This window comes from Rutidosis leptorrhynchoides, chromosome 6 (assembly GCF_046630445.1).
Source record: "Rutidosis leptorrhynchoides isolate AG116_Rl617_1_P2 chromosome 6, CSIRO_AGI_Rlap_v1, whole genome shotgun sequence".
NCBI lineage: Eukaryota > Viridiplantae > Streptophyta > Magnoliopsida > Asterales > Asteraceae > Rutidosis > Rutidosis leptorrhynchoides.
Genome location: NC_092338.1, coordinates 316,731,374 through 316,754,872, shown reverse-complemented (window position 1 = coordinate 316,754,872; position 23,499 = coordinate 316,731,374). Strand labels below are relative to the sequence as shown.

Here is a 23,499-nt window from a genome sequence, read left to right as displayed (position 1 = left end):
TCTTCAAAAGGTTCATCTTCCCCGGGAATTTCTTCTTCTACGTATTCTTCATCAGTGACTACCTTTAACAGCTTGTCTAACTCTATATCGACATCAAAATCTTCATCTTCACCCATCAGGGTGAAATCTGAGGTGTCGACATTTAATAGTTCTTGTAGTTCTTCCTCAATACAACAATCAACAATGTCTATTTGGAAACATTCGTCATCATGAGACATAGGGTGTTTCATAGCCTTATCTATGTTCAATATAATTCTATCCTCCCCCACACCTAAGCTGAGATTTTTCTCTTTTACGCGCACAGTTGCGTCTGCAGTATTTAGAAAGGGACGCCCTAGAATTAGGGGAACCTTACTATCTTCTTCCATTTCAAGAACTACGAAATCAGCAGGAAAGATTAAGTGATTTACTTTAACCGGTAGGTTTTCAGCAACGCCAATAGGATAGTTGTATGTTCTATCAGCTAATCGTATACACATCCTGGTTGGTTTTAAATCACCTAAGTTCAATTTTAACTACAAAGAGTGAGGCATAAGGTTAATCCTCGCTCCTAAATCAGCTAATGCATCGTACATTACTGAATCTCCCATCAGACAAGGAATGATGAAACTTCCAGGATCTCCAAGTTTTGGTGGCAAATTTTGCTTTTGTAAAATTTCCGAGCATTCCTCATTAAGGAATGTGGTTGAAACTTCTGCATATTTTCCTTTGTCTGCTATAAGATCTTTGATAAACCTTCCATAATTCGGCATACCCGCAAGAACATATACAAGCGGTACATTTATACAAATTTTCTTAATCATGTTAGCAAACTTGTTGTATTGTGCTTGTAATTTATCTTTCTTCAAACGTTGCGGATATGGAATTGGAGGTTTATATACCTTCAATGGTGGTTGATTTTGAGTCTTTAGTGCACTTGTGGTTGGCACCGTATTTTCTTCCACCACAGGTTCGTTTTCTTGTGAAACATGAATAGGAGTGAGAGGCTTTGGAATCTCTGAGTTAATGGTTAACCCAGTTCGCATAGTGATTGAATTAACTTGTGAAATATTACTTGAATTTTGAGTTTCCTTACCCTTAGGGTTTGGTTGCGTGTTTGATGGTAAAGTGCCCGATTGCCTTTCAGCAAGCAATTGAGATATTCTTCCCATATCTCTTTCAAGGTTTTGAATTGATGCTTGATGATTCCTTTGGACTCGCTCATTTCCCGTTTGGGATTGATGTAATTGTCTCTTCACTTGTTCATTCGTTTCTGATTGACTTTTGACAAAATTCATCATAACTTCTTCAAAGTTAGATTTCTTCTCTACTGGTTGCGTGTTATGATTTTGTTGTTGATATGGTAATTGAGGTAACGGTTGTTGTTGGAAATTTTGTTGAGGTGGAAATGGAGGTTGGTTTCTATTGAAAAAGCCAGGTGGTCCATTTCTTTGAAAAGCAAAATTCTTCGGGTTTTGATATCCTGGGTTTGCAGGTTGATAATTAGAATTTCCTCCTTAAAAATTTCCTTGTCTTTGATTGGCCATAAAATTAACTTGTGCTACTGAGTTCATTGGCCGAACATTGATATCACAATCTTTTGTGAAATGTGGTTGTCCACGGATTTCACATCCTACTTGTAATGCTAAAACTGTTGAATTTAGTTTCTCTATTTCTCTTCCAAAATTTTGAATTGATTCGACAGTGAAGCTATGGTTGTGTTGTTGTCTTCCTTTTCTTCAAGGTTTGCCACCGTCCTTCTAGGTAGTTGATCTCAAGACGGTGTCCATTCAAAAGTATGAACTGACATGTCTTCTAACATGTCATACGCTTAATTTGGTGATTTGTACATAAATACTCCTCCAGCGGAGGAATCTAATATACCACGAGTATGTTCATCAATACCACGATAAAAAGTTTGAACTATTTGCCCTTTTTGCAATCCGTGTTGCGGACAATTTCGTAACATTCTTTTTAATCTTTCCCATGCATCATAAACAGTTTCATCCGACTTTTGTTTAAAAGTGGTGATTTCAGTTCTAAGTCTTTCGGCTTTTGCTGGTGGGAAAAATCGGGTAATGAATTTTTCTCTTAATTCGTTAAAAGTTGTGATAGAATCAGGTTTTGATGCTTTCAACCATGCTTTTGCGTCTCCGATTAACGAGTACGGAAAAGTTCTTAACTTAAATGCATATGAATAAACATCTTTGTTTTTGCACAGATCACATAAATCTTCAAAAGCTTCTAAATGTTCTATCGGATTGTTATTAAGTCTTCCGTCGAATTGGTTTTCACGAACCATGTGCATAAACTGCCCCTTGACTTCCCAGTTCTCAGCCTCGATTTCAGGTCTTCTTATAGGTGCAAGTGGGAGAGGGGGAACAGTTTGTCTGGTATTCCACATCGGTAGATCATTTGGATCAGGTGTTACTTCTGCCATTTCTTCTTTAATGACGATGGTTTCAGGTTCAGTTTTGATTTCTGGTTGACCACTAGTGTTTCCTACTTGTTTTTTGATATTTTTTGGTGTTTTCGGTTGACTAGTACTACCTAATTTTTGTTGTTTTTCTTGTTTTAATCTTTTGTTCAAGTTTCTTTCAGGCTCTGGATTAAGTGCAACGAGTTTAGGATTTCCTGAACGAGTCATACAATTACAAAATTGTATGTAACTAAAAACAATGATAAAAACCTTTAAACAAACAGATTTTTCTTCTGATTTTGCCCACGTTTTGAATAGCCAAAAGATGCAGCAGAGGGGCAGGATTCGTTTGGTCTCAATATAATTGAGTGCTGTTTGGCTCCAATAACCCATTCCACGTACAAATCCAACTATTACTACGAATCAGAAAAATTATCTATTTATTTAACTGCCAACTTTTCCCCGGCAGCGGCGCCAAAAAGTTGATGTGCTTGAAGATCGCGTCCTTTTATTTTGATCAAATTTAGATTGAATTTATTACACGAATTGGTTGTGATATATGGTGTTCTTATGATTTCGGATTGATGTCACACATATAGGCAACTTTGTCCTATCCGTATAGTAATAGTTTATTTGGTAAATCCGGTTCGTTCCACAGGGAAATGGAGTTTTAAAGGTTTTAATCGCTAAAAGTTAATATATTAAAAGGGGGATTTTGGATTAGGGTTTACTACTTAATTGAACGGAATTTAAATTTAACTAAAACGAAATAACTAAATTAACGAAAATAAAAATACAATTTAACTAATTTGACAAAATAGAAGAAATAAGGTTTTTCATGGCAATATAAAAAAATAGTAAAAAGTAATTAAAATTTACTATATGGTAAAAAGTGAAATTGAAGAGATTTATAAGAAGGTAAAGTAGTGGCTACTAAAATATGTCCCCTCTGTATTTATGGATTGTTTTTAAGTCCGATTACGATGTTTTAATATATATCCTTATATTTTATCTTTCGATTTATAAAGATTTAATTAACTAAAACTAAATCTCACTTTCGTTTAGATCTCGTTTTAGGGAATTAAATTATACCCCGACTATTTAAATTGAGATTTAATCCAGTTTTTACTTTTGTTAAAACCAAAATTATAACGGTCTTACCCTTTTTATAATTACACGATTATATAAACTGTAATATTACCCAAACCACCGAATCACACTTCTAAATTGTTGTCAATAATTTGTCCATATGTTCGTCTAGATCACCGAGGTGTTGAAGCATAATTTATGTAAATTCAATGCACTTTCGCTTATTAATTTTAATAAATTATGTGATAGGGGTGAAAATATTAAATTATATAACAATGGGTTGGTGATTAAACTTAATATTAAAATTAGTCAAAGTTACATCATAATATTATAATATGGTTCAATCCATTTGTCCAGAGGTTCTACATTTTAGTTACCACTATGGATATTTAGTTGGACATTATAACGGCGTAAAAATATAAATTATATAAAGTGGACATGGTAACAATAATAATAATAATAAACGATAACAATAATAAATAATAAATAACGATAATAACGATGATAATAATAAATATTACGATAACAATAAAAATAACAACAACAACAATAATAATAATAACAATAGAAATAATAACGATAATAACGATACGTGAAAATAAAGTTGGGACGTGGAGACTTACAGCGAGTTGGAACGATAAAAAGTGATATAATTAGCGTAGCGGTACCCGGACAGAATTTTGATTTAAAACCCTTAAATTAAATGTTACAATAACCTTATTATTAAAATAAACTTAAATTAAAATTATAATTATAAATATAAATTATTTATTACAGAAGAGAAAAGAAAATATTGTGTATATAAAGCTCGAGCAAACTGGCTTTTTATAGATATGTGGCCTGCTACAGTAACCCATGCGATCGCATGGGTTTTATGCCTATTTCCCATGCGATCGCATGGCCGCCAGATCCAGCTCACAATTTTTTGGATTTTTACTTTTCGACATATTATAAAAATATATATAATATATAAATAATTTATATAATTATTTAAATATTATATTATATTCTTGTGCATTGTTGACTCATAATTTTGGCTCCGATGTCTCGTACATTTACGCCCGGTTTATGTCTCAGTCCCGGTTTCTCGAACATCTTTTCGTACAATTTAATATCGTGTAATTTGCGTTCCGCGACTTGCATTCTTGTCAATCTTTAGACGTTTTTCTTCGATAATTTAAACCACTTGGAGTGTAACTTGTATGTTTGAGCATTTTGGACGTTTTTGCCTTTTAAATCTTCGTTTTCGACTTTAAATCTTCATTTTTGAGCGATCTTCGTCTTTCGTCTTCGCACTTATTTATTTAAATGATTACAACTAAAAATAAGGAAATTACAATTAAAAACATTACATTTTGGAATGATATTGTGTCTAAATATATGTTCGTTTTAAGCAATATCAGTGTCTAAATCTATAACAAATTTTCAGGTTAACAATTCTGCAATCAAGGCCCTTCTTGTACGGTATCTGGGCTATGTGGTTATTCTTTCCCTACCTCTAACAGACCATAATGCGTATACTCAAGTGGTTCCTACCAAAATTTTATTTGAATCACTTCATATTCCTTACGTAGTAACATTGGAACTTCTGCAAGATTTACTTCAATATAATCACGCTGGCCCGGCGTCATTATATTGTACTAAATCGTACGTTCATTCCAATATCACTCCATATGGTCAATGTAACGTGATAACTTCAAGTTCTACTCAATTTCATCTAACGGTGCTTTATCTATGCTATCTCAAAACAAAATCTACATAATTAATCTCACGAATTCTCGATGCGGATGCGTAGGTTCTGTAGGTCATGCATCAATGTCTAAATGTCCCAAAATTTTCTTCAAAATGTTCGGGTTCAGGTAATGTCTTTAGGTTCCTTTCTAGAAATTCAACCTGGGTCTTGTGTCGAGTTGTACGTGTAGCAAGTAGGAATACGATATGTCTTGAGGCGACTCCTAAGTCTTTGGGTATGGCTGAGCATCAGTAGAGGATACTATAACCTTGTGAAAGTTGCTACCTTCCCAACTTCTCCAATTCCTAAGAGCGTTAGGGACCTAAGTCCAAAAGTATCATTAGATCGTCGAGTAGTGGTGAAGAATGAAAGAGATAAGTGACGGTCATGAAAGCGTACGGGATACGGGTCAACTTGCAAAAATTGAACAACCTTCTAATGTTCATACATTGTACGTGGCTAATTAGGGTGAGCTCGGGGGGTAGGGCGAGGTGCGGTTACTCCGACAAGTCCTCACATATCTTCTCTTCCGAAGATCAACTTTAGTGGGCTTGTAATCCGAGGGGTACTCTTCCTAGATTGCGTGAAGTAATGTTTCGATCTCTGGGACGCTGGAACAGTAGTAACAGGTGGATTACATTACTAGTTCTTAGGGTTAGACGAGTGTGAAGAGGGTTCAGAAAAACATCTGAACTAGGAAAGATAAATTTTCCAAGTCGGTACAGCTAATAGCAGACATGCAGCAAGAACGTAATCAGGCATAATAACTACAGCAGCCTAGATCGTCTATAGCAGTACATAGCATGGCAATAATAATAGTGTTAAACAGAAGTATCATGCAAAAAGCAGATAGTAGCATGCAATAGTGAGAATAAGCAGTAGCATATAGTAAGTTCAAATGGCAGTAAAAGTAAGCAGTAGCATGCAACAGTTCCGCAAAAACATGTAAACTAGTAAGTTGTAGATTAAAACTATTAGTGTATCCTACTCAACTCGGTCAAGACACACTAATGCAACCTAATTCCCTACAACCAATGCTCTGATACCAAATGTGATGCCCCGTACAAAATCAACGTGTACAGATCATCAACAACAGGTCCATTACAAGGTACAATACTACATGCTGTTTAAAACATGTTTTGCATTCATGAAAAGGTGACGTCTTTACCAACGTCAAATGTTTTACAAAAATAACGTGCTTCTACGAATAGAAAGCATTAACATAAATATGTGACACAAATGTCATTACAAAGCCATTATTCAGATGTAACATAAGTTGTAAATGCATAGTAAAAGTTCCATGATTGAGACATCTCTAAGTAATGCAACGGAAGTCTAACACAGCGAGTCTGTAACAGCAAGTCTATAACACCAAGACTATAACAGCAAGTCTAACAGCGGAAGCAAAAATGTCTAAGCACCTGAGAAATACATGCTTAAAAAGTCAAGACGAATGTTGGTGAGCTATAGTTTGTTTGTAATCAGTAATGTAATGTAGACCACGAGATTTCAGTGCTTCAACCAGCATTTCAAATCAGTAATTCAAATCAGTATGATAAAGTATATGCTTATCCGTGGGCACCCGGTAACTAACTTAACGTAATATTACCCCCTAAAAGTACACTTGGCGAGTGCGTCTGTTTACGAAGTATTAAACACCCGTTGAATGCTAGCGCGACTAGCCCGAGTGGGGATGTCAAACCCTATGGATCCAAATCTAATATTCGCGTTCACCGGTTCATAAACCAATGACTAAACGTTACCGAGCTAAGGGGAATCTTTGTGCCGTTATATAACCCGCATATATATAAAGTTTAAGTACTCGTGTCTGGTATGTAAAACATAAATAGTGCATCTATTCTCAGTCCCAAAAATAGTAAAGTAAAAAGGGAAGCTATAACTCACAGTGAATGTGCGGTAAAATCAATACGACAATGTAAGCAAGTAGTAAGTCGGTCCAAAAAAAGTAAGTTGGTCGATCCAAAAGGTCCTCAACCTAAGTCAAAGGTTACTAGGTTAGTAAATTGTCCCCAAAAGTTTTAAAAGTGAATAAATTAAGTTTAAGTATCATCATCATCATCATTCGTAAAAGATAAAGTAAGTTTTCAACAAGAATAAAGATCCAAGCAAAAGGCTGAATTCGGACAGCTGCTACGACCTCTATACAAACCGAAAAGACGTGTGGTCAGTGGCCAAGGCTCCGTATGGGAGTCCTTGTGCCCCTGTCCAATTTTTAGATCCAAACTCGATGTCATTTGACCATGGCGATGGTTCAAGCGCGAGTAGGTCAGAAATTTCAGCACGTCGTTACGAAGGCGTAGTGAGTTTCGGAAGCCTATAAATCCTAAACCGTATATCGGATTTAGGTGAGTCCTAAATGAAAAGTCATCTAATAGAATCGAAATATCTGAAAATCAATTTTCCAGAAGTCCTAGGTGTAGTGACCCGAACTTTTCCATGTTTATATATATTAAATGAAATTGTTATTTACATGATTAAGTGTTTCCAACATGTTAAGCAATCAAACTTGTTAAGACTTGATTAATTGAAATAGGTTTCATATAGACAATTGACCATCCAAGTTGACCGGTGATTCACGAACGTTAAAACTTATAAAAACTATATGATAACATATATATGATTATATATATAGTTAACATGATATTATGATAAGTAAGTATCTCATTAGTTATTTTAACAATGAGTTATTTACATAAAATTGAGTTTATTGAATTAAGAAACTCGAAACGATATATATAACGATTATCGTTATAACAACGTCTTACTAAATACATATGAATCATATTAAGATATTGATACACTATGTTTAATCATGATAAATGATAAGTAAACATGTCATTAAGTGTATTAACATTGAACTACATATGTAAAAACAAGACTACTAACTTAATGATTTTGAAACGAGACATATATGTAACGATTATCGTTGTAACAACATTTAACTGTATATATATCATACTAAGATATATTAATACATCATAATATCATGATAATGTAATAATTTAACATCTCTTTAGATATAATAAACAATGGGTTAACAACATTTAACAAGATCGTTAACCTAAAGGTTTCAAAACAACATTTACATGTAACGACTAACGATGACTTAATGACTCAGTTAAAATGTATATACATGTAGTGTTTTAATATGTATTCATACACTTTTGAAAGACTTCAAGACACTTATCAAAATACTTCTACTTAACAAAAATGCTTACATTTACATCCTCGTTCAGTTTCATCAACAATTCTACTCGTATGCACCCGTATTCGTACTCGTACAATACACAGCTTTTAGATGTATGTACTATTGGTATATACACTCCAATGATCAGCTCTTAGCAGCCCATGTGAGTCACCTAACACATGTGGGAACCATCATTTGGAAACTAGTATGAAATATCTCATAAAATTATAAAAATATTAGTGATCATTCATGACTTATTTACATGAAAACAAAATTACATATCCTTTATATCTAATCCATATACCAACGAACAAAAAAACCTATAAACACTTTCATTCTTCAATTTTCTTCATCTAATTTATCTCTCTCAAGTTTCATCTTCAAGTTCTAAGTGTTCTTCATAAATTCTACAAGTTCTAGTTTCATAAAATCAAGAATACTTCCAAGTTTACTAGCTCACTTCCAATCTTGTAAAGTAATCATCCAACCTCAAGAAATCCTTGTTGTTTATAGTAAGATATCATTATAAATTAAGGTAATACTCATATACAAACTTTGATTCAATTCCTATAAGTATAACTATCTTAATTCGAGTGATAATCTTACTTGAACTTGTTTTCGTGTCATGATTCTACTTCAAGAACTTTCAAGCCATCCAAGATCCTTTGAAGCTATATCATTTCTTGTCACTTCCAGTAGGTTTACCTACTAAACTTGAGGTAGTAATGATGTTCAAAACATCATTCGATTCATACATATAAAACTATCTTATTCGAAGATTTGAACATGAAATCACTAGAACATAGTTTGGTTAATTCTAAACTTATTCACAAACAAAAATTAATCCTTCGAACTTAACTTTTAAAATCAACTAAACACATGTTCTATATCTATATGATATGCTAACTTAATGATTTAAAACCGAAAAACACGAAAAACACCGTAAAACCGGATATACGCCGTTTAGTAACACCGCGGGCTGTTTTGGGTTAGTTAATTAAAAACTATGATAAACTTTGATTTAAAATTTGTTCTTCTGGGAAAATGATTTTTCTTATGAACATGAAACTATATACAAAAATCATGGTTAAACTCAAAGTGGAAGCATGTTTTCCAAAATGGTCATCTAGACGTCGTTCTTTCGACTGAAATGACTACCTTTAAAAAAATGACTTGTAACTTATTTTTCTGACTATAAACCTATAATTTTTATGTTTAGATTCATAAAATAAAGTTCAATATAAAACCATAGCAATTTGATTCACTCAAATCGGATTTAAAAGGAAGAAGTTATGGGTAAAACAAGATTGGATATTTTTTGATTGTTGTAGCTACGGGAAATATTGTAACAATTCTATACAAATCGTATCCTAGCTAACTTATATTGTATTATACATGTATTCTAATGTAATCTTGGGATACCATAGACACGTATGCAAATGTTTTGACATATCATATCGACCCATGTATATATATATTATTTGGAACAACCATAGACACTCTATATGCGGTAATGTTGGAGTTAGCTATACAGGGTTGAGGTTGATTCTAAAAATATATATACTTTGAGTTGTGATCTAGCCTGAGACGTGTATACACTGGGTTGTGTATTGATTCAAGATAATATATATTGATTTATTTCTGTACATCTAACTGTGGACAACTAGTTGTAGGTTACTAACGAGGACAGCTGACTTAATAAATTTAAAACAGTAAAACGTATTAAAAATATTGTAAATATATTTTGAACATACTTTGATATATATGTACATATTTGTTATAGGTTCGTGAATCGACCAGTGGCCAAGTTTACTTCATGACGAAGTAAAAATATGTGAAAGTGAGTTATAGTCCCACTTTTAAAATCTAATATTTTGGGATGAGAATACATGCAGTTTTATAAATGTTTTACGAAATAGACACAAGTAATTGAAACTATATTATATGGGTGAATGATCGAAGCCGAATATGCCCCTTTTGCTTGGTAGCCTAAGAATTAGTAAACCGATCTACTAATTGACGCGAATCCTAAAGATAGATCTATTAGGCCTAACGAACCCCATCCAAAGTACCAGATGCTTTAGTACTTCGAATTCGTTTTTATCATGTCCGAAGGATTTCCTGGAATGATAGGGGATATTCTTATATGCATCTTGTTAATGTCGGTTACCAGGTGTACACTATATGAATGATTTTTATCTCTATGTATGGGATGTATATTGAAATATGAAATCTTGTGGTCTATTATTATGATTTGATAATATATAGGTTAAACCTATAATTCACCAACATTTTTGTTGACGTTTTAAGTATGTTTATTCTCAGGTGATTATTAAGAGCTTCCGCTGTTGCATACTAAAATAAGGACAAGATTTGGAGTCCATGCTTGTATGATATTATGTAAAAACTGCATTCAAGAAAACTTATTTTTGATGTAATATATTCCTATTGTAAACCATTATGTAATGGTCGTGTGTAAACGGTATATTTTAGATTATCATTATTTGATAATCTACGTAATGCTTTTTAAACCTTTATCGATAAAATAAAGGTTATGGTTGTTTTAAAAACGAATGCAGTCTTTGAAAAACGTCTCATATAGAGGTCAAAAACCTCGCGACGAGATCAATTAATATGGAACGTTTATAATCAATATGAACGGGACATTTCAGTTGGTATCCGAGCGTTGGTCTTAGAGAACCAGAAAATTGCATTAGTGTGTCTTACCGAGTTTGTTAGGATGCATTAGTGAGTCTGGACTTCGACCGTGTTTTTCTTCAAAAACGATTGCTTAACATTTTTTTGTTGGAAACTATATATTATTAACATGTAAATATTATGTGATATATTAATCTCTTAACGTGTTTGATATTTTGTGATAGATGTCTACCTCTTGTACAAATCCCATCGATTCACCTAATAATAATGAAGAGTCGAATATATTTTGGGAAGATTCACAAATTTCCGAAGAGGAATCAGAAGAGGAGGAACCGGAAGAAGAGGAACCGGAAGAGGAGGAATCGGAACAGGAGGAACCAGAAGAAGAAGAGGTTCCGAAGGAAGAAATATTGATACCTATAGTAAATCGATTAAATAAAAGAAAATCCTCAACCAGCGAACCAAAGTTAATAATGGTCAATGGTGTTTCCGCCGAGGAAGCAAAATATTGGGAAGATTACCAATTTTTCGATGAATCGGATCCCGATGAGGATTCCGATGATGTTATAGAAATTACCTCGACCCAATTTAATAAAGCAAAAGAAAATAATAAGGGAAAACGTATAAAAATAGAGAAACCCGATTCCAACCCCGATGAACTTTATATGTATCGGCAACACCCGAATTTTCTAAAATGTAACAATGACCCGGGAACCTCTAAACCACCAGGTTTTTCTAAACCATCATGGAAAACGACGGTTCGTATTAGAGGAACACCATATATTCCTAGAAAATTAGGAAAACGAACCAAGTCCAAAGAAGAAGAAACTAGTGATTCAGATTAGAGGGTTGTAATCATGTTGTGTATTATATGTATTGTAGTGTGCTTATACTTTTATGTTCTATGTAAAAATTGCTTGTATTGTTTGTTATTACTAATCTAATCCTTGTCTATTTTACAGTATAAAAACAAAATGGACGTTAAGGGTAGACAACCAAATATTTTAGAAGACCTACCAGAGGATATGATTGAGGAAATCTTGTCTAGAGTCGGTCAGAATTCATCAGCACATTTAGTTATGGCGAAATTAACTTGTCAAACATTTGAAAGACTTTCCAGAAACGCCTTAGTTTATAAAAGGCTTTCCTTTGATAGGTGGGGTATATCACATTGGGGAGACCGTAAGTTACGCCGTGTTTTCTTTAAAGCATTAAATGCGGGGAACCCAAATGCAATTTTACGCTACGGGTTAAGAACCTATTTTGACTCAACATATCCCAACATAGGATTTCGTAAATTAGAAAGAGCTTCTAACATGCAACATAAAGAAGCATGTTATGTTTATGGGTTAGTGATGTTCGCTTCTCACCAAAGTGAGAAAAAGAACATCGGATTACATTTATTAAACAAAACATTCCTACAAGTAACGGACTCAGTAGTTGGGGTGAGAAACAAGGTTTTTAGATTGTTACGGGGCTGTTGGGCATTACAAAACCCTCGTCCTTTTGACGACATTACAACATGCTGCCTAGCCAATGGTCATAACGATTATTTTCCACAAGACCAAGGATGGGAAGTCGTCTTAGTAAAACCAGAATGCATGACTTGTTTCTGGACTTATGAATTATGTGTCTTTATTTCCTTTGCTGAACAACTTGCGTATTAACTAGATTTATCTTCAAAACTGTCCTGTATCATAGTGTACTATATTTCATGTTAAATGTAATATAGCGAAGTTGTAAGTTTGAAGAATATTTGTATGTGATATATTATTATAATTAGTTTTTCATATGGAATTGTAGTAGTTGAATTGTATATTAGCTACTAAGTATGAACTTAACGGGTAGGTAGTACCCGAATTTAAACTTATAAAACGCTAATATGAAGAAAAAGCTTTTATAAATGAGTTCATATTATGCTACGAAATACTATTGACTACTCTTAATATTCTGTATGATTAACTCGATTCAGTTGGCTATTTTGAAGGAAATGGCACCGACTACTCGACACACCATGAATATGAGCGAAGAGGAATTTCGTACCTTTCTTGCTGCAAACATAGCCGCAGTACAGGCTGCGCTACATACCAATAATAACTCTTAATCTAGCAATGCAGCTAACGACGCAAGAATTCGTGTAGGATGCTCCTACAAAGAATTCACTGCCTGCAAACCTTTGGAATTTGATGGAACCGAAGGACCAATTGGATTGAAATGGTGGACCGAGAAAGTAGAATCGGTGTTTGCCATAAGTAAGTGTAATGAAGAGGACAAAGTTAAGTACGCTACGCATACCTTCACAGGTACTGCGTTAACGTGGTGGAACACCTATCTTGAACAGGTAGGACAAAATGCTGCTTACGCACTACCGTGGTCGGCATTCAAGCAATTGATGAACAAGCAGTACCGTCCTAGAAACGAATTCAATAAACTCAAGGCAGAACTTAGAGGGTTACGAAGACAAGGGTTCGACGTTACCACATATGAACAACGATTCATAGATTTGTGCCTATTGTGTCCGAGAGCATTCGAAGATGAAGAAGAGAAGATCGACGCGTTTGTAAAAGGGTTACCAGTAAGGATTCAAGAAGATGTGAGTTCACACGAGCCCGCTTCTATACAGAAGGCAAGTCGAATGGCTCATAAACTCATAAATCAGATTGAGAGAAGAATTAAAGAGCAGGCGGCCGAAGAAGCTAACACGAAACAACTCAAGAGGAAGTGGGAGGAAAATGGTGACAATAGTCACCAGTACAACAACAACAACAATTGCAACCACAATCGCAACAACTATCCCAACAACCGCAACAACAATCGCAATAATAACCACAATCCTAACAATAACTACAACAAACATCCCAACAACAACAAAAACTACAACAACCGTTTCAACAACAATCAACAATCCCAACAATAACAACAAGAGGCAGAAATTCTACCAGAGATGTGAAGGATACCATCCAACTGGGCTCTGTACAACAGTGTGTACTAAGTGTAATAGAAAGGGCCATGGTGTGACAAAGTACGAAATCTACGGATCAATGGCTAAAGGAACAAATAATGTCGGAACAAGTAATGCCGAAACGAATAGTGTCGGAGCAAGTAATACCAACGCTGTTTGTTATAAATGTGGAAAACCGGGCCACATTATTAGAAATTTCCCGAATCAGGGGATTACTAATGGGCAGGGCCGTGGAAGAGTTTTCAATATTAATGCGGCAGAAGCACAGGAAGACCCGGAGCTTGTTACGGGTACGTTTCTTATTGATGATAAATCTGCTTATGTTTTATTTGATTCGGGTGCGGATAGAAGCTATATGAGCAGAGAATTTTGTGCTAAATTAAGTTGTCCATTGACGCCTTTGGATAGTAAATTTTTACTCGAATTAGCAAACAGTAAATTAATTTCAGCAGATAATATATGTCGGGAGAGAGAAATTAAACTGGGGGATGAAACGTTTAAAATTGATTTAATACCAGTCGAGTTAGGAAGTTTTGATGTAATAATTGGCATGGACTGGTTGAAAAAGGTGAGAGCAGAGGTCGTTTGTTACAAAAATGCGATTCGCATTATGCGTGAAAAAGGAAAACCTTTAATGGTATACGGAGAAAAGAACAACGCGAAATTAAATGTTATTAGTAGTTTGAAGGCGTAAAAACTAATAAGAAAAGGTTGTTACATCATTCTAGCACACATTGAGGAAGTTAAACCTGAAGAAAAGAACATCAGTGATATTCTCGTCGCAAAAGAATTTCCCGATGTATTTCCGAAAGAATTACCGGGATTACCACCACATCGATCAGTTGAATTTCAAATAGACCTTGTACCAGGAGCTGCACCAATAGCTCGTGCTCCATACAGACTCGCACCCAGCAAAATGAAAGAATTACAAAGTCAGTTACAGGAACTTTTAGAGCGTGGTTTCATTCGACCAAGCACATCACAATGCGGAGCTCCTGTTTTGTTTGTCAAGAAGAGAGATGGTACATTTAGGTTGTGTATCGACTACCGAGAGTTGAACAAACTTACCATCAAGAACCGCTACCCATTACCGAGAATCGATGACTTATTTGATCAACTACAAGGCTCGTCTATTTATTCGAAGATCGATTTACGTTCTGGATATCATCAAATGCGGGTGAAGGAGGATGATATTCCAAAGACTGCTTTTAGGACGCGTTACGGTCATTACGAGTTTATGGTTATGCCGTTTGGATTGACTAACGCACCAGCTGTATTCATGGACCTCATGAACTGAGTGTGTGGGCCATATCTTGACAAGTTTTTCATTGTTTTCATCGATGACATACTTATTTACTCGAAGAATGATCAAGAGCACGAAGAACATTTGAGAAAAGTAGTAGAATTGCTGAGGAAAGAAAAACTGTACGCTAAGTTTTCAAAGTATGCATTTTGGTTGGAAGAAGTTCAATTCCTCGGTCACATAGTGAACAAAGAAGGTATTCAGGTGGATCCAGCAAAGGTTGAAACTGTTGAAAAGTGGGAAACCCCAAAAACTCCAAAGCATATACGCCAATTTTTAGGACTAGCTGGTTACTACAGAAGGTTCATCCAAGATTTTTCCAGAATAGCAAAACCCTTGACTGCATTAATGCATAAAGGGAGGAAATTTGAATGAAAGGATGAACAAGAAAAGGCGTTTCAATTATTAAAGAAAAAGTTAACTACAACACCTATATTGTCATTACCTGAAGGGAATGATGATTTTGTGATATATTGTGACTCCTCAAAGCAAGGTCTCGGTTATGTATTAATGCAATGATAGAAAGTAATTGCTTATGCGTCTTGATAATTGAAGATTCACGAGCAGAATTATACGACGCATGATTTGGAATTAGGCGCGGTTGTTTTTGCATTAAAGACTTGGAGGCAATACTTATATGGGGTTAAAAGTATTATATATACCGACCACAAAAGTCTTCAACACATATTTAATCAGAAACAACTGAACATGTGGGAGCGCAGATGGATTGAATTGTTGAATGATTATGATTTTTAGATTCGTTATCACCCGGGGAAGGCAAATGTGGTAGCCGAAGCCTTGAGCAGAAAGAACAGAGAACCCTTTCGAGTAAAAGCTATGAATATAATGATTCACAATAACCTTACTACTCAAATAAAGGAGGCGCAACAAGGAGTTTTAAAAGAGGGAAATTTAAAGGATGAAATACCCAAAGGATCGGAGAAGCATCTTGATATTCGAGAAGACGGAACCCGGTATAGGGCTGAAAGAATTTAGGTACCAAAATTTGGAGATATGAGAAAAATGGTACATAGAGAAGCTCATAAAACAAGATACTCAATACACCCTGGAATGGGGAAGATGTACAAGGATCTCAAGAAACATTTTTAGTGGCTGGGTATGAAAGCCGATATTGCTAAATACGTAGGAGAATGTTTGGCGTGTTCTAAGGTCAAAGAGGAGCATCAGAAACTATCAGGTCTACTTCAACAACCCGAAATCCCGGAATGGAAATGGGAAAACATTACCATAGATTTCATCACTAAATTGCCAAGGACTGCCAGTGGTTTTGATACTATTTGGGTAATAGTTGATCGTCTCACCAAATCAGCACATTTCCTCCCAATAAGAGAAGATGACAAGATTGAGAAGTTAACACGATTGTATTTGAAGAAAGTCGTCTCCAGACATGGAATACCAATCTCTATTATCTCTGATAGGGATGGTAGATTTATTTCAAGATTCTGGCAGACATTACAGCAGGCATTCGGAACTCGTCTAGACATGAGTACTACCTATCATCCACAAACTGATGGGCAGAGCGAAAGGACAATACAAACGCTTGAAGACATGCTACGAGCATGTTTTATTGATTTCGGAAACAGTTGGGATCGACATCTACCGTTAGCAGAATTTTCCTACAACAACAGCTACCATTCAAGCATTGAGATGGCACCGTTTGAAGCACTTTATGGTAGAAAGTGCAGGTCTCCGATTTTTTGGAGTGAAGTGGGGGATAGACAGATTACGGGTCCGGAGATAATACAAGAAACTACCGAGAAGATCATCCAAATTCAACAACGGTTGAAAACCGCCCAAAGTCGACAAAAGAGCTACGCTGACATTAAAAGAAAAGATATAGAATTTGAAATAGGAGAGATGGTCATGCTTAAAGTTGCAACTTGGAAAGGCGTTGTTCGATTTGGTAAACGAGGGAAATTAAACCCAAGGTATATTGGACCATTCAAGGTTATTGATCGCGTCGGACCAGTAGCTTACCGACTTGAGTTACCTCAACAACTCGCGGCTGTACATAACACTTTCCACATCTCAAATTTGAAGAAATGTTTTGCTAAAGAAGATCTCACTATTTCGTTAGACGAAATCCAAATCAACGAAAAACTTCAATTTATCGAAGAACCCGTCGAAATAATGGATCGTGAGGTTAAAAGACTTAAGCAAAACAAAATACCAATTGTTAAGGTTCGATGGAATGCTCATAGAGGACCCGAGTTCACCTGGGAACGAGAAGATCAAATGAAGAAGAAATACCCGCACTTATTTCCAGAAGATACGACAACACCTCCAACTGCTTAAAATTTCGGGACGAAATTTATTTAACGGGTAGGTACTGTAGTGACCCAAACTTTTCCATGTTTATATATATTAAATGAAATTGTTATTTATATGATTAAGTGTTTCCAACATGTTAAGCAATCAAACTTGTTAAAACTTTATTAATTGAAATAGGTTTCATATAGAAAATTGACCATCCAAGTTGACCGGTGATTCACGAACGTTAAAACTTGTAAAAACTATATGATGACATATATATGATTATATATATAGTTAACATGATATTATGATAAGTAATTATCTCATTAGTTATTTTAACAATGATTTATTTACTTAAAATTGAGTTTATTGAATTAAGAAACTCGAAACGATATATATAACGATTATCGTTATAACAACGTCTTACTAAATACATGTGAATCATATTAAGATATTGATACACTATGTTTAATCATGATAAATGATAAGTAAACATGTCATTAAGTGTATTAATAATGAACTACATATGTAAAAACAAGACTACTAACTTAATGATTTCGAAACGAGACATATATGTAACGATTATCGTTGTAACAACATTTAACTATATATATATCATAAGAAGATATATAAATACATCATAATATCATGATAATGTAATAATTTAACATCTCTTTAGATATAATAAACAATGGGTTAACAACATTTAACAAGATCGTTAACCTAAAGGTTTCAAAACAACATTTACATGTAACGACTAACGATGACTTAACGACTCAGTTAAAATGTATATACATGTAGTGTTTTAATATGTATTCATAAACTTTTTAAAGACTTCAAGACACTTATCAAAATACTTCTACTTAACAAAAATGCTTACATTTACATCCTCGTTCAGTTTCATCAACAATTTTACTCGTATGCACCCGTATTCGTACTCGTACAATACACAGCTTTTAGATGTATGTACTATTGGTATATACACTCCAATGATCAGCTCTTAGAAGCCCATGTGAGTCACCTAACACATGTGGGGACCATCAGTTGGCAACTAGTATGAAATATCTCATAAAATTACAAAAATATTAGTAATCATTCATGACTTATTTACATGAAAACAAAATTACATATCCTTTATATCTAATCCATATACCAACGACCAAAAACACCTACAAACACTTTCATTCTTCAATTTTCTTCATCTAATTGATCTCTCTCAAGTTCCATCTTCAAGTTCTAAGTGTTCTTCATAAATTCTACAAGTTCTAGTTTCATAAAATCAAGAATACTTCCAAGTTTACTAGCTCACTTCCAATCTTGTAAAGTAATCATCCAACCTCAAGAAATCCTTGTTGTTTATAGTAAGATATCATTATAAATCAAGGTAATACTCATATACAAACTTTGATTCAATTCCTATAACTATAACTATCTTAATTCGAGTGATAATCTTACTTGAACTTGTTTTCGTGTCATGATTCTACTTCAAGAACTTTCAAGCCATCCAAGATCCTTTGAAGCTAGATCATTTCTTGTCACTTCTAGTAGGTTTACCTACTAAACTTGAGGTAGTAATGATGTTCATAACATCATTCGATTGATACATATAAAACTATCTTATTCGAAGATTTGAACATGTAATCACTAGAACATAGTTTAGTTAATTCTAAACTTGTTCGCAAACAAAAGTTAATCCTTCTAACTTGACTTTTAAAATCAACTAAACACATGTTCTATATCTATATGATATGCTAACTTAATGATTTAAAACCGGAAAACACGAAAAACATCGTAAAACCGAATATGCGCCGTCGTAGTAACACCGCGGGCTGTTTTGGGTTAGTTAATTAAAAACTATGATAAAATTTGATTTAAAAGTTGTTCTTCTGGGAAAATAATTTTTCTTATGAACATGAAACTATATCAGAAATCATGGTTAAACTCAAAGTGGAAGTATGTTTTCCAAAATGGTCATCTAGACGTCGTTCTTTCGACTGAAATGACTACCTTTACAAAAACGACTTGTAACTTATTTTTCCGACTAAAAAACTATACTTTTTATGTTTAGATTCATAAAATAGAGTTCAATATGAAACCATAGCAATTTGATTCACTCAAATCGGATTTAAAACGAAGAAGTTATGGGTAAAACAAGATTGGATATTTTTTTATTGTTGTAGCTACGGGAAATATTGTAACAATTCTATACAAATCATATCCTAGCTAACTTATATTGTATTATACATGTATTCTAATGTAATCTTGGGATACCATAGACACGTATGCAAATGTTTTGACATATCATATCGACCCATGTATATATATATATTATTTGGAACAACCATAGACACTCTATATGCGGTAATGTTGGAGTTATCTATACAGGGTTGAGGTTGATTCCAAAAATATATATACTTTGAGTTGTGATCTAGCCTGAGATGTGTATACACTGAGTCGTGGATTGATTCAAGATAATATATATATCGATTTATTTCTGTACATCTAACTGTGGACAACTAGTTATAGGTTACTAACGAGGACAGCTGACTTAATAAATTTAAAACAGTAAAACGTATTAAAAATATTGTAAATATATTTTGAACATACTTTGATATATATGTACATATTTGTTATAGGTTCATGAATCGACTAGTGGCCAAGTCTTACTTCCCGACGAAGTAAAAATCTGTGAAAGTGAGTTATAGTCCCACTTTTAAAATCTAATATTTTGGGATGAGAATACATGCAGTTTTATAAATGTTTTACGAAATAGACACAAGTAATTGAAACTACATTATATGAGTGAATGATCGAAGCCGAATATGCCCCTTTTGCATGGTAGCCTAAGAATTAGTAAACCGATCTACTAATTGACGTGAATCCTAAAGATAGATCTATTGGGCCTAACGAACCCCATCCAAAGTACCGGATGCTTTAGTACTTCAAATTCGTTTTTATCATGTCCGAAGGATTTCCCGGAATGATAGGGGATATTCTTATATGCATCTTGTTAATGTCGGTTATCAGGTGTTCACCATATGAATGATTTTTATCTCTATGTATGGGATGTATATTGAAATATGAAATCTTGTGGTCTATTATTATGATTTGATAATATATAGGTTAAACCTATAACTCACCAACATTTTTGTTGACGTTTTAAGCATGTTTATTCTCAGGTGATTATTAAGAGCTTCCGATGTTGCATACTAAAATAAGGACAAGATTTGGAGTCCATGCTTGTATGATATTATGTAAAAACTGCATTCAAGAAAACTTATTTTTGATGTAATATATTCTTATTGTAAACCATTATGTAATGGTCGTGTGTAAACGGTATATTTTAGATTATCATTATTTGATAATCTACGTAATGCTTTTTAAACCTTTATCGATAAAATAAAGGTTATGGTTGTTTTAAAAATGAATGCAGTCTTTAAAAAACGTCTCATATAGAGGTCAAAACCTCGCGACGAAATCAACTAATATGGAACGTTTATAATCAATATGAATGGGACATTTCAGTTGGTATCCGAGCATTGGTCTTAGAGAACCAGAAAATTGCATTAGTGTGTCTTACCGAGTTGGTTAGGATGCATTAGTGAGTCTGGACTTCGACCGTGTTTTTCTTCAAAAACGATTGCTTAACATTTTTTTGTTGGAAACTATATATTATTAACATGTAAATATTATGTGATATATTAATCTCTTAACGTGTTTGATATTTTGTGATAGATGTCTACCTCTTGTACAAATCCCATCGATTCACCTAATTATAATGAAGAGTCGAATATATTTTGGGAAGATTCACAAATTTCCGAAGAGGAACCGGAAGAGGAGGAACCGGAAGAGGAGGAACCGGAAGCGGAGGAACCGGAAGAAGAGGAACCGAAAGAGGAGGAATCGGAAGAGGAGGAACCAGAAGAAGAAGAGGTTCCGAAGGAAGAAATATTGATACCTATAGTAAATCGATTAAATAAAAGAAAATCCTCAACCAGTGAACCAAAGTTAATAATGGTCAATGGTGTTTCCGCCGAGGAAGCAAAATATTGGGAAGATTACCAATTTTCCGATGAATCGGATCCCGATGAGGATTCCGATGATGTTATAGAAATTACCTCGACCCAATTTAATAAAGCAAAAGAAAATAATAAGGGAAAACGTATAAAAATAGAGAAACCCGATTCCAACCCCGATGAACTTTATATGTATCGGCAACACCCGTATTTCCTAAAATGTAACAATGACCCGAGAACCTATAAACCACCAGGTTTTTCTAAACCATTATGGAAAACGACGGCTCGTATTAGAGGAACACCATATATTCCTAGAAAATTAGGAAAACGAACCAAGTCCAAAGAAGAAGAAACTAGTGATTCAGATTAGAGGGTTGTAATCATATTGTGTATTATATGTATTGTAGTGTGCTTATACATTTTATGTTCTATGTAAAAATTTCTTGTATTGTTTGTTATTACGAATCTAATCCTTGTCTATTTTATAGTATAAAAACAAAATGGACGTTAAGGGTAGACAACCGAATATTTTAGAAGACCTACCAGAGGATATGATTGAGGAAATCTTGTCTAGAGTCGGTCAGAATTCATCTGCACATTTAGTTATGGCGAAATTAACTTGTCAAACATTTGAAAGACTTTCCAGAAATGCCTTAGTTTATAAAAGGCTTTCCTTTGATAGGTGGGGTATATCACATTGGGGAGACCGTAAGTTACGCCGTGTTTTCTTTAAAGCATTAAATGCGGGGAACCCAAATACAATTTTACGCTACGGGTTAAGAACCTATTTTGACTCAATATATCCCAACATAGGATTTCGTGAATTAGAAAGAGCTTCTAACATGCAACATAAAGAAGCATGTTATGCTTATGGGTTAGTGATGTTCGCTTCTCACCAAAGTGAGAAAAAGAACATCGGATTACATTTATTAAACAAAACATTCCGACAAGTAACGGACTCAGTAGTTGGGGTGAGAAACAAGGTTTTTAGATTGTTACGGGGCTGTTGGGCATTACGAAACCCCAGTCCTTTTGACGACATTACAACATGCTGCCTAGCCAATGGTCATAACGGTTATTTTCTACAAGACCAAGGATGGGAAGTCGTCTTAGTAAAACCAGAATGCATGACTTGTTTCTGGACTTATGAATTATGTGTCTTTATTTCCTTTGCTGAACAACTTGCTTATTAACTAGATTTATCTTCAAAACTGTCCTGTATCATAGTGTACTATATTTCATGTTATATGTAATATAGCGAAGTTGTAAGTTTGATGAATATTTCTATGTGATATATTATTATAATTAGTTTTTCATATGAAATTGTAGTAGTTGAATTGTATATTAGCTACTAAGTATGAACTTAACGGGTAGGTAGTACCCGAATTTAAACTTATAAAAAGATAATATGAAGAAAAAGCTTTTATAAATGAGTTCATATTATGCTACAAAATACTATTGACTACTCTTAATATTCTGTATGATTAACTCGATTCAGTTGGCTATTTTGAAGGAAATGGCACCGACTACTCGACACACCATGAATATGAGCGAAGAGGAATTTCGTACCTTTCTTGATGTAAACATAGCCACAGTACAGGCTGCGCTACATACCAATAATAACTCTGAATCTAGCAATGCAGCTAACCGCGCAAGAAATCGTGCAGGATGCTCCTACAAAGAATTCACTGCCTGCAAACCTTTGGAATTTGATGGAACCGAAGGACCAATTGGATTGAAACGGTGGACCGAGAAACTCGAATCGGTGTTTGCCATAAGTAAGTGTAATGAAGAGGACAAAGTTAAGTACGCTATGCATACCTTCACAGGTACTGCGTTAACGTGGTGGAACACCTATC

At 34.4% G+C, this 23,499-nt stretch overlaps 1 non-coding gene across 1 annotated transcript; it reads left to right on the top strand.

Annotated features, from left to right (window-relative positions):
- The first annotated feature begins 1,919 nt into the window (after window positions 1-1,919).
- LOC139856507 (small nucleolar RNA R71) lies at window positions 1,920-2,026 on the top strand. The gene has a single exon (XR_011761984.1). It is a non-coding gene; the product is annotated as a small nucleolar RNA R71 (small nucleolar RNA).
- Window positions 2,027-23,499: the final 21,473 nt, after the last annotated feature.